Source organism: Podarcis bocagei, assembly GCF_964188305.1.
Source record: "Podarcis bocagei genome assembly, chromosome: 8".
Lineage (NCBI taxonomy): Eukaryota > Metazoa > Chordata > Lepidosauria > Squamata > Lacertidae > Podarcis > Podarcis bocagei.
This window is the reverse complement of record NC_138133.1, coordinates 24,126,683-24,144,095: the sequence shown is the minus strand read 5'-3', so window position 1 is coordinate 24,144,095 and position 17,413 is coordinate 24,126,683.

Here is a 17,413-nt window from a genome sequence, read left to right as displayed (position 1 = left end):
GGAGAAAATTACTAGGATTAAAAAGATACTTATGCATCAGAATGTCAACCGGAGTGATCCTCCAAGCACCTCTCCACTCTGTGATAATGACACCCATTTGTCTAGTGGCACAAACATGCAGCTTGCTTATTATTAAACTGATCTTATTTACATGATGACATGTCCATTTTTGCACTGTAAACAGCACACCAGCTTATTACACAGCAAAAAAATAAATAAACTACTGCAGGCTTCACAGCCTACAGTAAATATATGTATTTAAGCCACTAGTAATGGTTACTTTTAATGCAGGAAAATCGCTCGATGTTGTTGGGTGATTTAGGGATATAAATAATAACGATCAGGTAAACTTGGTTCTCCAGGAGCAACGAGGTATGAATTGCAACTTCAGCACAACATCTCCAACCCTTGTGTTTCAGTGGTGTCCAAAGCATGCTCTGCCAATTACTCAGGCATATCTTCTGGGCAGGATGGGTGCATTGGCAGAGTTGTCGTCTGGTAGCATAGGAGCTTGTAGCTCATTTGCATATCCTCCCAAAAGCCTCTGCTGAAGACAGCAGAGATCACTGTTTAAGATGACTGGGGCCTGGGTTTCTTGCCGCTTTGGACTATCAGCACCAGAGAGACAAAACTGCTGAGGTCTGATGACCTAGCAGTTGGTCTGCATACCCTCCAAATAGCCTCTACTGAAGAAGCTAACATAGGCTGGCCACTTACACGAAACCAACCAGGAGGAAATGCATACCAAAAAAAAGTAAGGACACCAATTTGTGTAAAATCTGCACATAAAATTTGTGCAAATAGATGTGAATTTACGATTTAAATTTATGATTTAAGTAGAAACGCAATGCAATGTGACCTATATACCCTCACAGTCCGCTGTCCACGTGCTGATTGTTATTTTTGAGTAGAGCAGTAGAAGTATTCATAGGTGACCTTATAAGGTTGTCCCATGTTAAAACTCATTATGGTGTCACTTCCTGTTTTTTATTAAAAGAAGAACTGGGTCACCTGATGATTTTTTTAAAAGATTTTTATTTATACTCTTCAAATTTATATAGTTCATTAGTTTCACAATCAATTTGACACTTCAAAATTTGATTTCCTTCCCCCTCTTTCAGCGGTTCCTTAAATTTATTTCTTAATCTCTTCTGCATATCCAAATTCATTTAACTTGCTCATTTAATTATCCCCTGTAAATATATACTCTTACAAAACTGCAAGTTATTACACTAATCCTGCTAATGTTTCATATTGTTGTTTCTTCAAATATTTCGTAAAAGGTTCCCATTCATCTTTAAAGTCACAGTTATTCTTGTCAAGCAGTTTGTGTGTCAGTTTTGCCAATTCCGCATAATCCATCAGTTTTTCTTGCCACAGTTCTTTCATTGGGGTTTCTTCATTCTTCCATCCTTGTGCTATTAAGACTCTTGCTGCCGTTGTCGCATACATAAAAGTGTTTTTAAATTTCTTTGGCAGGTCTTTCCCCATAATCCCTAACAGGAAAGCTTCGGGTTTTTTCCACAAATGTAAAATGAAACATTGTCTTTAGCTCATTATATATCATTTCCCAAAACGCTTTGATTTTACTGCAATCCCACCACATATGGTAAAAAGTCCCTCCTTTTTCCTTGCATTTCCAACATAAGTTTGAGCCTGTTTGGAACATTTTCCCTAATTGTACTGGTGTTATGTACCATCTGTACATCATTTTCATGTAATTTTCTTTCAGTAAAGAACAGTCTGTAAATTTTAAGTCAATTTTCCATAACCTTTCCCAGTCTTTCAACATAATATTGTGTCCTACATCTTGTGCCCATTTAATCATAACTGCTTTCACCTCTTCAACTTTAGTCCCCATTCTAACAGGATATTGTATGCACCTTTCAACAGTTTTACTTTCCCTTCTATTACTTCTTTTTGATACATAAATAAATTTCTATACAATTTAGGTAGTTCTGTCCCTATAATTCCTAAGTGACTGGGTCACTTGCATACCCCTAACAAAGTTTTTCACTGTTCACCTGCTCCTCAGTCAGTCAGTTTCCCATAAAGAAAGTAGTGGGTGAGAGAGCAAAGGGGGCAGGACCTGGCCGTGAGGCCACTGGCATGGCTGCGAGGGGCACCAAGCGGTTACAGGCACTGAAAAGCGGCCATTACAGTCGCTTGGCTCCAGCTTGCTTTGTTTGAGCACTGCATCTGTGTCCCTGCCCCAGATTTTGAGTAGGAGGTGGGGGACTGGTGTAAAATATGTCCCTATTTTTATCTGATAGATGTAGGAGGGCATGCAGATGTTTATCATCAACTGCTGCCTGGTCCTTTCAGCTGAAGACCCCAATAACTGAACCTGGAGCCTTCTGCATTCTAACTCTGCTGTCAGGGATTGGCCAGATGGAGAGGAGAGGTGGGAAGCACCAGCTGGGGACCCCCAAGGGAACCGCCAGGGACGAAGGGGATTGGTGGTTAGGTATAATGAGGAGTCAGAGGGAGAAGAGGGAGCAGACTGGGAGGAGAAGGCATCAGAAGCTGAAAAGGCAACAGGGTTTAGTGAGCAGAAAGACGCTGAGGCAGAGAGCAGTGCTGATTCAGAGCTGGAGAGGAGGGGAGCCAGGAGACGGAGATGAGGTCGGCTGCTGAAGAATCTAGGGCAGGGGTCAGCAAACTTTTTCAACAGGGGTCTGGTCCACTGTCCCTCAGACCCTGTGGAGGGTCAGACTCTATTGGGGAGGGGGGAATAAACGAACTCCTATTCCCCACAAGTAACTCAGAGATGCATTTTAAATAAAAGCACACATTCTACTCACGTAAAAACACCAGGCAGGCCCCACAAATAACACAGAGATGCATTTTAAATAAAAGGACACATTCTACTCATGTAAAAACACACTGATTCCTGGACCATCCATGGGCCAGATTTAGAAGGCGATTGGGCCAGATCCAGACCCCGGGCCTTAGTTTGCCCACCCATGATCTAGGGAGTCTCCCCCTCCTGGGAGTCTCCCAGAACACATAGAGAAATAAAAAGAGCAGAGGAGAATTGGGTTGTGCACAGACACAGTCTCCAACTGCTTGGAAAAAATACCCTGGGGAGCAGAAGACTTAGGCAGCTGTGAGAAGGCAGAGACCTTCAGTCCTTGCAGCTGCCTCATTGAGGCAAGACCTACAGGGAAGACTTGCTGGGACAACCAGGCCTGAGCTGTTTTTGTTTCTTTGAAGTTAACTTCATTGACACCTGTGTTTTTTATTGCTGAATTATGCCTGACTCTGGCTCCTGACATCGACATTCCACCACTGAGCTTCAATCTCTTCCCTAAACAGAGCCTGTCCTTATCTGTGTCAGAGTTCAGCCACTATGGGGAAAGGATGAGGGCATAGGTGCCATCTCACACCAAAGATTGCGGATGCTTCAACTTTGCCCATTGACTTTGTGGGGGCCCAGCCCCACAAATATATTATTGTGGGAACCGAAACACCCTGGAGTTGGCTCCAGTGGATGGGGGCATGTATGTCAAGGGCAGGAACCCATTTCCAACCCAAGGGCCATATTCCACTATGGACAACCTTCTGAGGGCCACGTGTATATGGTGACTGGGACCAAAAGCAAACATGGACAGAGAAACGTTACATTTGTACAGCAAGCTAGTTTCTGCACACACACACACACACACACACACACACACACACACACACAATCTATCCTCCATCCAGACAAGGACCTTTAATAACGTAAAGGTCAAAACCGACATTTTGATGCATTCAAAACAGAATGGCAGTACATTTTCAGGTTTTAAATGAATTGCTAAAAATGAATAACAGATAACTCATTTATACTTGCCATCAGAATGTAGGTGAGGCTAAGTTCATGCCACAACTTGCTTCTTCCCTTAGAAGTTGGCAACGCGGTTGCAAGCAATGAATACAACATTCTGCCTTTCAAAGTTTTCGCTGAAGGGACACGCCCTGCATTCCCACATGCATGTCTGTTTAATCATGCCCTGCGCAGCTTTCCAGATTTGAATGAACTAATAAGCCCAGTCCACAAATGGACACGAGCCACGGAAATGGCCACACCTTCAGTGTCAAGAGAGCCAAATACATCACAGCTTCCCAAGGGTGCCCTCACAAAACCATCCTCATCCGTGATTTGTTCACTTTGGGCAGAGCAGCCAGATGATATCGTTTCCAAATTGTTAACTTCCAGTGTTTCATTTCATGGCACCATCGAATGAAAAACATCCTCTTTGCAGAGCCAGCCCTTCATCCTGAGCCCAACTGGAATAACAGCTCCCCCTTGAATACCTTCCCTCGGAATTGCCCTATGCCAGGTTTTCCCCTGGAAAGGGAGGGATGGGTCTTTGCTCAGTAACTGCTTTGCATACGGAAAGTCCCAGGCAGTAGTGGAGGAACCCTCTCCATCACCCAGGGGGGTACACACAACATCCCGATCGAACTACACACGCGTGACAGCCCATACGGACACTGTGTGAGCGGCAGCCGTACGAAAGCCTATCATAGATTCCTGTATATTTTATAAAAACTAAACCATCCAATATTCCATTAATGCATCCATCAAACCTTATTTACACTGTTGAATATATCTTAATGCTGCGAATGTTTGTACTCAATTTCCCCCCATATATTCAATAAACGTTTTCCAATCTTCTCTAAACATATATTCTTCTTGTTCTCTAATTCTGTATGTTAAATCTGCAAGCTGCACATATTCAGTCAGCTTAAGTTGCATTCTTCTTTAGTTGGGACCTCGCTCGTTTTCCATTTTTGGGCTAACGAAACATGGGCCACAGTAGTGGCATACATAAATAACCTTTTTCGACACCTAGGAATTTCAGTCTGAATTTTCCCCAATAGAAAGGACTCTGGTTTTTTGGAAAAGTACTTTTAAACATTTTTTTTTCAATTCATCATATATTATTTCCCAATAGTCTTTTACCCTTTTACAAGTCCACCACATGTGAAAGAACATTCCCTCCACCTCTTTGCATCTCCAGCTCGTGTCTGATTCAATCTTTTACATCTTTGCAAGCCTACTCAGAGTTATATTCAAGTAGTTCTCCTTCAAAGAATAGCATGCTGTAAACTTCAAATCACTTTTCCAGAGTTTTCCCCCAGAGGTTAAAATCTATATTGTGTCCGTGGTGGGGTGCTTTCTACCAGCTTGGGTTAGTATGCCAGCTGAGATCCTAATCAGAGGATTGAACCTTGCGCTAGCGTTATTCACACACTACTGACTCCCAGGCTCTATGCACAGAGAAAATTGCCTCCCCTCTTCTTATGCTAGGAAACACCTCTGCTGGGGGGAAAAACCATCCCACAAGCATCACCACTGCACTGGATTTCACCAAGAACAAATCACCAGTGCTCTGTCATCACACGGAAAACCTACCCTGTAAAAGATGGCCCTTTTAAAATATGATGCTCCTCAGGTAAACAGGGAGCCTGAAACATTATGTTTTCTTTAAAAGGGAGGGAAAGAGAGATAATAAAGGAAGCCGGTGTTACACAATGAAACAATGAATGACAAAGATCCTAAATCTGCAGATGAGCAGAGGAATTATGACACTGAATGAAGTCTTTTAACAAATGCCGGTGAGTCAACAAAGTGCACTCACACTGCCTTCATCAGCCGTAGTTGTGATACTTTGCAAAGGTGCATGGTTCATTCAGTGATATTAAAATAGTTGTCAAACCTGTTTCTCTAGGGAACCGAGATTTGTAGTTTTACAAGAGCGTTGAAAGCCCCAACGCTTTCACATAATTGCAGCCCCGTAACTCCAGGGGGTGAGGGAGACAAGTTACTTAAATCAGCTTAGGTTTGGAGTGCAGATGCAGCCAAAGGTGCTTTTCATAAGTGATGCTAAGAACTCTTATTAGCCTGGAACGTATAATCTCCTATGAATATTATTGTGCAACTTAGACAAAAAAAGAAAGCCCTATTAGAACCGAAAATGCAGACTAGCCCATGCTGATTTTATTTTTTGCTTTTAGCTTGTATTGCAAACTGCATAAAGAGAAGAAGCATTTTAAGTGTCACTTTTGAAATCAGCACAATAATGCAATCCCCAAAGCCTCTGTGTGAATAATTGTAGGACTTTAAACGTGCAACGTGATGTGAAAGGATTTTTGGGACTGTTGGAATTTGGTATACAATGGTACCTTGGGTTATGAACTTAATTCGTTCCGGAAGTCCGTTCTTAACCTGAAACCGTTCTTAACCTGAGGTGCGCTTTCGCTAATGGGGCCTCCTGCTGCCACCACGGCGCCACCGCGTGATTTCCATTCTCATCCTGGGCAACCTGTTTTCAAGTTCTCAACCTGAGGTACTACTTCCGGGTTAGCGTAGTTTGCAACCCAAAGCATTTGTAACCCGAAGCATTTGTAACCAAGGTACCACGGTATCTGGTCTGGTAAGACTGCAGGTTGAAAAAAATTAAGAAACTTAAGGAATCAGTAAGGGGCAAATTGGTTGTTTGCTTTCTATCTGTCACCCTCTACTGATCCAAGTAATTTACTGCAGGTGTTATTGCTTCATTCCTAACAGGGACTAACAGTGCAATCAGAAGCAAGTCTTATTAAGTTAAATGGGACTTAGTCCTAGATAAGCAAATAGGACAGCACACTTACCTGACAGAAAAGCTGCACTAACTCAACAGAACTTACTTCTGAATAAACACTGTATATTTATTACCATTCATTTAAAATGGAAAAAACATAAGAAGCCATTTTTTTTAAAAAAAAAATCAACCCCTCCCATGCCATCTTGCCCAGACTTCTGTTTCCAACAGACACTGCCTAGAATTCTGGGTGCTGTCGTTTGTTAACAGTTGCAGGGAATTGTAACTCTTTGAGGGATAAACTACAGTGCTCAGAATATTTTGAGGGAAAGAAAGCACTTCAAATGTGCTTTAATAGTGTGCCTTCTTCTTCTTCTTTGGCAATCACTCGTAGCCGAGTAAGATTGTCTTCCATAAACACGGTTTCAACCGTGGGTCCGTAAGTGACTGCAGAGTTCTGGATCCACACAACCTTCCACACATCCTTCCACAGTGGGGGACATAGGTTTCCGGATGAGAGTTGATGACGGTGAGGGTTTGCCAAGCATGCCTTCCTCTTAGCACGTTTCTCCCTTTCATCCTGAGTTCGAGCATCTTCAAAACCCATGACACCTTTGGTAAAGGCTGTTCTCCAATTGGAGCGCTCACAGGCCAGCGTTTCCCAGTTGTCGGTGTTTATACTACATTTCTTTAGATTTGCCTTGAGAGAGTCTTTAAAACTCTTTTGTTGACCACCAGCATTACGCTTTCCATTTTTAAGTTTGGAATAGAGTAGCTGCTTTGGAAGACGATAATCCGGCATCTGCACAACATGACCAGTCCAATGAAGTTGATGTGGGAGAATCATCGCTTTGACACTGGTTGTTGGTACTAGGACACTAGTGTGAACATAGCCAGAGTCATCTAAGCCAGGGGGCACTCCTCATCTTGTGGCAATAAATTCTACAGGCTACCTGTGCAATGTTCACATTTTCAAGGTAATAAAAAAAATGGTGGCAAAACAGAAATACAATACTGACAATATGGCTTTATAACATTTTCAGTTGCAGAGATATTTGTCTTTACGTAGCCATAAGCTAGATGGCTTAGGGCAGGCATAGGCAAACTCCGCCCTCCAGATGTTTTGGGACTAAAACTCCCATCATCCCTAGCTAACAGGACCAGTGGTCAGGGATGGTGGGAATTGTAGTCCCAGAACATCTGGAGGGATGAGTTTGCCTATGCCTGGTTTAGGGACTAACAGTTACAACTCGCAAGTTTTATTACAGGCTTCTCAAAGGACACGTTGTTTCAGGGTGGATTTTAAAGGAAAACCCTTTTTTTCTACATGGTAACAGCCAGTGGAGTCGCATGGGTTTCCAGCAAGTGTTGCACCCCCTAACACGACGCTGTGCACCCCCCCCACCTCCTTGGAGAAGGTTCCTTCTTTCACACTGAAGATGTAGCTTCCTTCTTCTCCCCAAGGAGGTTTTCTGGAGGACGGGGTCTCCCAAGCCCTGCCCCTGAGCAAATGGGCAACTGGAACAGTAGCGCAGGTAGCCATATTCAAGGAAGAGGGACCAACTCAAAGATTTTTGCCCCACATACTCCACCTCAAACCTAGAACCAGAAATGCTTCACATCCAATAAGTGTGAGAAAGGACGTGGGTGGCGCTGTGGGTTAAACCACAGAGCCTAGGACTTGCCGATCAGAAGGTTGGTGGTTTGAATCCCCGCGATGGGGTGAGCTCCCGTTGCTCAGTCCCTGCTCCTGCCAACCTAGCAGTTCGAAAGCACGTCAAAGTGCAAGCAGATAAATAGGTACCGCTCCGGCGGGAAGGTAAACATACCGTGTGCTGCTCTGGTTCGCCAGAAGCGGCTTAGTCATGCTGGCCACATGACCCGGAAGCTGTACACCGGCTCCCTCGGCCAATAAAGCGAGATGAGCGTCGCAACCCCAGAGTCAGCCACGACTGGACCTACTGGTCAGGGGTCCCTTTACCTTTACATTTTTAATAAGTGTAAGAGAGGGGTGGTGGTGTAGAGAGCAATTCACTTTGCTTGATTTTTGCTCATACATTTAACAAGCAGTTCAGAGAGGCAGTACATTATTCGATTTCACTTTTGAGCTGCTCCCATGCCTACTCGCCAAATGAGGGAGTTTAGAAAGCAATTGCGGGAGCAGGGCAATGTGGGGAATCTGTACAGGCATCTCCTGAAAAGGAAAATACCAGGAAAATTGTGGCACATGCAGAGTCAGTGCACACACAGCATTGAGGGTTCACAGCGAATGTTTTTTTTTTCTTCCCCTTCTGTATTTGAAGATGATTGAAAACACAAGCCAAAAACACAGGAATTGTTATTCTCCTTCTGGGCACAAGATGGCATCATTACTTCACTGGAAAGCCAAAGAAGGTCATATGAACTCCCTATGCAAAGTGATTAGCGCCTGTCCCAGGCCAATGCCAGCAGAGGTACTCTCTTCCCCATACTGTATTTCACATGCAAACCTCAAGGCCACAGGCAGCTTGAGGGATCGCTTAGCTTGCACACCCCACCTCTTCCATCTTCCCTTGCACGAGGACATTCATAATCTTGGTGACCCTTCACTAAAAACTAATCCTCTCAATAAGATTACATATTTATATTCAAAGTTTTCCTCGGGCTAGTTTTTAGTTTAACTTACTAAAAAGATATACAGTGGTACCTCAGGGTGCATACACTTCAGGTTACATACGCTTCAGGTTACAGACTCCGCTAACCCAGAAATAGTACCTCGGGTTAAGTGCTTTGCTTCAGGATGAGAACAGAAATCGTGCAGCGGTGGCTGCAGGAGGCCCCATTAGCTAAAGTGGTGCTTCAGGTTAAGAACAGTTTTAGGTTAAGAATGGGTTAAGTACTCAATTCGTTCCGGAGGAAGCAAAGTTCTTAACTCGAGGTGCTATTTCTGGGTTAGCGGAGTCTGTAACCTGAAGCGTATGTAACCTGAAGCGTATGCAACCTGAGGTACCACTGTACCGCATATGCAGGATTTCTTCGACTGTCAAATATATGAATTCCATTAGGAAGTTGAACTAAGCTTTGGGCAGGAGTATTCAATATGGGGCCCTCCAGACTACAATTCCCAAAATTCCTGGCCAGAGTTGTAGTCAAACAACATCTAGAAGGCACCACAGCATCTATGCCTCTCCAAAGGTATTGCTGCCACCATCTTTATGACCAGGTGCTGGGATAGGCAACAGAGGTTTACCAGCTCTTTTAGAGACCCTGGCCATACTGTGTGAGAGATAGCTCAGTTGGTAGAGCATGAGGCATTTTAACCTCAGGGTTGTGGGTTCGAGCCGCACGTTGGGCAAAAGATTGCAGGGGGTTGGGCTAGATGGCTCTCATGGTCCTTTCCATTGATTTTTTTCCCTTTAAAAAAATGTTTAGGGGTACTCTCATTTTCCTACTCATATTGAAATAACTGCCCCTCAATGAGGCCAAACTTAGATTCACAAAATGTCTACCCCCTGCGTCCCCCCAAGAAAAAAAAGCCCTGGTTCTTTCCAACTATACCAGTCTAGGATTCTATTAACATACAAATGCAATTTTAAACCAACAAATAATGGACCAGAACCTTATTTCCCCAATCTTTGATAGGTGGGTAGGGCCCATCTCTGTCTCCCTCCTTCCTGGCTTCCAACACCGCTGCAGTAATCCAGCAGCTCTGAGAGCCCAGTTTGTCATTATTATTATTATTATTATTATTATTATTATTATTATTATTATTTGAATTTATATAGCACCCTATACCTGGAGGCCTCAGGGCAGTTCACATTAAAAAAAAAAACCTATATCATGATGTAGTTCAAAGTACCACTGTTGAATTGCAGTGTGGTGGCATCCACACTGAGGCCTTTTTTTCTAACTCCCTGGATTTACAGCACCAAATCCTAGGATAATTTTTCAGTTTCCACTTCAGTAGAATTTTTCATCACTCAAATATTTAGTCCGTTGTCTCTGGAAAAAACTATTCATAGACAATGGCTCTCAACTGAGATGTTCCAAGGCACGAAACTAACATTAGTTGAATCATTATAGTACCTTACGTAACACACCTGTGAAAAACTTCCTTGAGTCTTTTAATCACAGGGCATGAGACTGCCACTCGTGCATTTTACAACTGACTTCAAAGCACTGGAGTAGAGAAATATTTAGGGATTTAGTGACAGGCACGTTCTGCAGAAGGCGGCGATGACCAACTCAGATAAACACTGTTGTTGTCAAGCGCTCGGAATGGAAGACAAGACGGTGCAACAGGTCGATGTTGTTTACATCCAAAATGAGGCAGCATTCACACGAAATGAAGTGTCTCGAGGAAATAGTTATTTAACTCATGTTGCTCGTCATAGATAAGAATCACAGGTGATGTTAACAAAGGAAGAAGTATGTCTACAGGTAAACCTTGTTTTAGGCACGACTGATATATGCACAATCTTGAACATGTGCTTAGGCCGAACCTGAAAATGACCTGGAAACATCATAAAAGATGTCGCTAAAAGGGCAGAATGGAGGTGGGGCAGAGCGGGGGGGGGCAGAAAGAGGTGTTTTAATTGCACACTATTTCACGCAAGTGTGCTATGACCCAGAATTCAACCCCCGCGCAAATTGAGGGTTGTGTGTACTTTTTTTTTTAAATGCCTCTGTACATATTTCATAAGCACCAAATGAGCAATACACCAATACTGCAACACATGTGCTATGGGGCTTTTACATCAACACCATAGCATCAGCCATTGCCTTCCTTCTGCCTTGGATATGGAATTAGTGTATGGAGCATAGGCATATATTGGTACGATTCCCTTCAGCCCCACTGCAGAGCATTTTTGGAACCATCCTAAACCTATGTCGTTGTTGTTGTTTAGTCGTTTAGTCATGTCCGACTCTTCGTGACCCCATGGACCAGAGCACGCCAGGCACTTCTGTCTTCCACTGCCTCCCGCAGTTTGGTCAAATTCATGCTGGTAGCTTCGCGAACACTGTCCAACCATCTCGTCCTCTATCGTCCCCTTCTCCTTGTGCCCTCCATCTTTCCCAGGGAGTCTTCTCTTCTCATGAGGTGGCCAAAGTATTGGAGCCTCAGCTTCAGGATCTGTCCTTCCAGTGAGCACTCAGGGCTGATTTCCTTCAGAATGGAGAGGTTTGATCTTCTTGCAGTCCATGGGACTCTCAAGAGTCTCCTCCAGCACCCTAAACCTGTAGCCTAACCCCCAAAAAATATCCGTTAGGTGCTCTTCCACTGTGCCCAGTTACATGGCGGTGCTGTTGCTAAACACCAGGCCAACATGTGATGAGGTGATGAGGATACATGATTTAATCCTGGATGAGAGTTCCAATCTGGCATGCTGCCCTTATCAGGTATAACTTGTGGAAATAATGTGTGTGATCCTGCAGCTGCTGGTAAGAACATCTTGCCAAAGATTATACAGATTTTCTAAGCCTGAGTAAGAAGGGAAGCAACTGAGGTGACCATGACACATTCCTTATGATGATTAAGGAAAGTGATTATACAGTACTGCAATAAAAAACAGTTGAACTGCTTACCACATCTGACATATACTTACTGGGTTTTTTACAAGTCTATAATTGGGCTGCCTGGCCTGAGTCATTTCCTCTACATACGGAAAGGCAGTAACCAATTCTCTTGCATTTCATGGGACCCAGCTCTAGCAATGTAAAATTCTGTTATTGTTTTCCCCTAAAACAGAGCTGATTGAATTCAAGTTCCTGTATTTGCCACTCCAAGCAGCAAATACGGTATACTATGAACGAATAAGGCCTCTGGATAAGGGACTTTGTCACTTAATGAGCTTTTAGAATACCTGTAAATTATATTCGTCATCATTGGCAGCAGCATCCCTGGCGGCCCACAATACAGCAGACGTTAATTGACTTCTGAGGTCACTGCAACATTTTGAGCATGATAACTATTAAATCGCTGGGCATTAAATAGGAGGCTACTTCAGAAACGGGATGCGGGTGGCACTGTGGGTTAAACCACAGAGCCTAGGACTTGCCGATCAGAAGGTTGGCGGTTCGAATTCTCGTGGCAGGGTGAGCTCCCGTTGCTCGATCCCTGCTCCTGCCAACCTAGCAGTTCGAAAGCACGTCAAAGTGCAAGTAGATAAATAGGTACCACTCCGGCGGGAAGGTAAACGGTGTTTCCGTGCACTGCTCTGGTTCGCCAGAAGCGGCTTAGTCATGCTGACCACATGACCCAGAGGCTGTACACCGGCTCCCTCGGCCACTAAAGCGAGATGAGCGCCACAACCCCAGAGTCGGTCACAACTGGACCTAATGGTCAGGGGTCCCTTTACCTTTACTTCAGAAATACATGCGGAACTCATAACATAATGTTACAGCGTAGGGGGCTCCCTCCTCAGGATGGTGGTGAACGCATTCTATTCTCACCCCCCAACATGCACACACACGAGAGAGAGAGAGAGAGAGAGAGAGAGAGAGAGAGAGAGACAGAGAGAGAGACAGAGACAGACAGAAAGATAGACACTGTCAGGAGGTGCCATCAACAGCTCACAGGTTATATGCCTAGTGAAATGAGAGACGCAGAGATAGTTTTTTCAGTCCTTTTATTTTAATCCACACAGAAACACGGGAAAACTTGGAATGTACAACCTCATGTTTGAGCCACGTTGCTCAGATTGCCATTCCACCCCCCGGCACTTACTTTGTGGTACTCAGACTCCTCCAGTTGCCAATGGTGGCTATTAAGGGAATCTCTCTGTCTCTGTTTGGCTTTCTGCTCTGAGACTAGAAGGGCACGTCCGGTGTGGGGGGAGGGAGAGGACTACAGCATATTCTCCAGAGACAGTGTATCACTTGGCTGCTGCACTGTTTCTAACGCATCTGACTCCTGTCTCTGTTACTGCTATCTTACTCCTTTTTAAATATATTGTCAATATTTGGACTTCGGCACAGCTGCTAACCTTTGAACTCAATTGTTACTTGGGAGGAGCTTGGAGACACAGCCCCACTATTTCCGATGAAGAAGCCTAGAGCACCCTCAAGGCTGGAACCTAACCATTTGGGGCAGGTGCAGGGGAAGAGACAAGTGCAGCATTTTTGACTGGGTCTGTGGACAGAGCTTAGTGGTGTTTAGCAAGGCTAGGAGCAACCGTAGCACTTCCTGATAGGTCTGTGGGTGTAACCCAAAACAAACAGTGACTGCATTCCCACTTTTGTTTATTGTGGGCTCAGGCGCTTCCAGTGTTGGGTTTTTTATCTGTGTTCACAAGATGTTATCCAAAATGCATGTACTGTGCATTCTGTACTTTGTTGTGAAATGCTACTTTTTGGGGAGCTGTGGTCTAAACTACTGAGCCTCTTGGACTTGCTGATCAGAAGGTCGCCGGTTCAAATTCCCGTGACAGGGTGAGCTCCAGTTGCTCTATCCCAGCTCCTGCCAAGCTAGCCGTTCGAAAGCATGCCAGCGCAAATAGATAAATAGGTACCACTGCGGTGGGAAGATAAACAGTGTTTCCATGCGTTCTGGTTTCCGTCACGGTGTTCTGTTGAGCCAGAAGTGGTTTAGTCATTCATGCTAGCCACATGACCCAGAAAGCTGTCTGTGCTGTCTGGCTCCCTCGGCCTGAAAGCAAGATGAGCACCGCAACCCCATAGTCACCTTTAATTGGGCTTAACCGTCCAGGGGTCCTTTACCTTTTACTGTTTGATGCATTGATTCTCAAAGCAGCTTCACATTGATTGGCTGGAGACAAAATAGGAACAGCTTAAGGATTCCCATGCATGGGTAAAAACACTCTTACCCTGTCAACACCCTGGTGTATACAAAAGCAGAAATGAATCTGACACAAATTGATGTGAACAGCTGAGGTGGGGAGAAGCACCTTGAAACTGGAAACTGGAAAATGCAATAGCTTCACTGCGCTCTTATGGTGGTTATCTGAGCACACCCGCGGTTTCAAAGAAAGAGCTGATAGCCCCCCACCTTTGAAACTCCCTCCCAGGGAGATACATACGGTCTTGTTACCGCTGGCTGAAAGAAATGACGACCAAAAAACAACTCTGGAGACATTTTTATTCTAGTTTGTATTTGGTTGAATTTGTGCAGTACTTAGGAAACAACAATCAGGTAAGGTTGTTGTTCCAGGTAAGGATATATAGGACTGCAGCCTTAATTGTGAAGATGGCAATTGGCTGTGCAAATGTATGTGCAGTTCTCAAAGGGTAGTTCTCAAAGGGTGTGTAGCGCCACCAGTGCTGGATTTATGTATAGGCTAAGTAGGCTGAAGCTTAGGGCCTCTAAATCTAGGGAGCCTCATCAGCCCGCCCACTCCCCAGCAGGCAGTCTCCCCTCTCCCAAAATTGCAAACCCAAGGCTTCATGCAAGGGCAGGGCAACTCGAGCCTCTAAGTCTAGGGAGCCTCACCAGCCTGCCCTCTCCCCAGTGCCAGTATCCCCTCTCCCAAAATTGTAAACCCAAGACTTCATGCAAGGGCAGGGCAATTCAGGCCTCTAGATCTAGGGGGCCTCACCAGCCTGCCCTCTCCCCAGTGCCACAGTCTCCCCTCTCCCAAAATTGTAAACCCAAGACTTCATGCAAGGGCAGGGCGACTCAAGCCCAGCAACTATGAGACTCAGGGCTAGCCAGTGGGGCCCAATTTGAAGCAGTGGGGGGGGGCAACTTGTAGAGCTCCAGTTCACAGCCAAAGTCTGCAAAATCTTATAGATATAAATAAAATCCATCTACTGTAGATTGCCCTGGTGCGGAGGCCCCCTTAGGAGCAGCCCACGGGGCCCAATTTGGCCAAATTGCTCCAATTGCCTTAAGGTCAGCCCTGATGAGACTGTGCAGGGATTGGACTGACAAGCCCTACACCTTCTAGGTCCCTGGTGTCACCATTCAGAGTACAGACTCAAGGACTTGTTATGGAAATAAAGGGAGGGGAAGAAGAAGAGTTTGGATTTGATATCCCGCCTTTCACTCCCCTTCAGGAGTCTCAAAGCGGCTAACATTCTCCTTTCCCTTCCTCCCCCACAACAAACACTCTGTGAGGTGAGTGGGGCTGAGAGACTTCACAGAAGTGTGACTGGCCCAAGGTCACCCAGCAGCTGCATGTGGAGGAGCGGAGACACGAACCCGGTTTCCCAGATTACGTGACTACCGCTCTTAACCACTACACCACACTGGAAATCAGTTTTGTCACCTCTTCTCCCCCAAACCCTGAGACAATGAGCCCAGCCACCTTTTATTCACAGTCGCATAAGCACTACACTACAGTATGGCCATAAACCTGTACGTTCAACCGCTGAAATATACACCCAATATGTAGCAATGGAGATTTATGTTACTGTTTTATGAATGAACACTGTGTTTTATGAATGGCCTCTGTATTTTGTGAATTACCTAAGAGCCACCAATAGGGAGCTCTAGAATCTGACAGCTAACCAATTGGGTACTACCCAACAGCGACCCCTATTGCTGAAAGCAGGTAACCAGCAGGGAATGCTTCAGCTCAGCCTTTGCACTGTTGACTGAACACCCCCTGCTGTGCAGATAATAGAGAAAGCTCGTAAATTATATCCCTTCTGGCATCCTGGCCAACTCTATTATGGTGGTGTAAACCCTGGTGCACCAGAAGCTCAGAATAGCAGCAAATAAAATCCGCTCATACGTCAGCGACTGATAAGACTTGTCAACCAGTTCTTCCAAAGTCTTCCTAAATTATAAGGCTCCAAAATACAGGCCAAAAGAGAGCAGGTCTGGGAAGAGAGAGGCATATACAATGGGCACCATCAGTGAAAAGGCCCTGCTCCGTATAGCTCCTGTCCTGTCATTTGATAGGGTGTCCACTTGCCCTCCTTCTTAACATTGAATGCTTTCTATTGGAGTCTCCAGGTCCAGTACAAAGGCCATAAGAAGGGAGAGCAGGGTGTGGCAGGAGAGGCTGGCAAGTGCTGCAGGAAGATTCAAGGGCAATCAAAGATACATTTAAGCATTGCAGGATAGCCTTAGTCTAGTGTTTATATATATATATATATATATATATATATATATATATATATATGCTTTCGTAGATTCAACCGCAGGTTTTCGTAGATTCAACCGCATATATATGCAGGTTTTGGTGTCTTCGGGTATCTTCCCGTGTAAGAGTTGGGGTGTCTAGGCGACGTTTCGACGAGGTCTCACTCGTCATCTTCAGGCTGGTGCTTTCGGCTTCTTGTTACTAGAACAGAGCAGGATCTCAGTGTTTGAGTTCCTATAAATACTGTTGAGGGGGTGTGGTGTATAGCCTCCAACGTTCTGGGCAGAGAGGAAGTTCCCAGGTTATTGTGCCTTTTCTTCTTTTGTTCATTAATTACTTGAGGGATATCTTGAGTGATTTATTGAGTGAAGCCAAGCCAGAGCACAACTAAGTGCAGTACAGCCATCTTCTCAGAAAAACTCTTTACAAGCTCAAGAGGTCAAGACACGAAAGCTTTAGCAACTAATCCACACCTAATGACCCTCCTAAGTGGTACTCAGAATATCACTCAAGAAATCACTCAAGATATCCCTCAAGTAATTAATGAACAAAAGAAGAAAAGGCACAATAACCTGGGAACTTCCTCTCTGCCCAGAACATTGGAGGCTATACACCACACCCCCTCAACAGTATTTATAGGAACTCAAACACTGAGATCCTGCTCTGTTCTAGTAACAAGAAGCCGAAAGCACCAGCCTGAAGATGACGAGTGAGACCTCGTCGAAACGTCGCCTAGACACCCCAACTCTTACACGGGAAGATACCCGAAGACACCAAAACCTGCATTCCTGTACCCGTGAAAATCTACGAAAG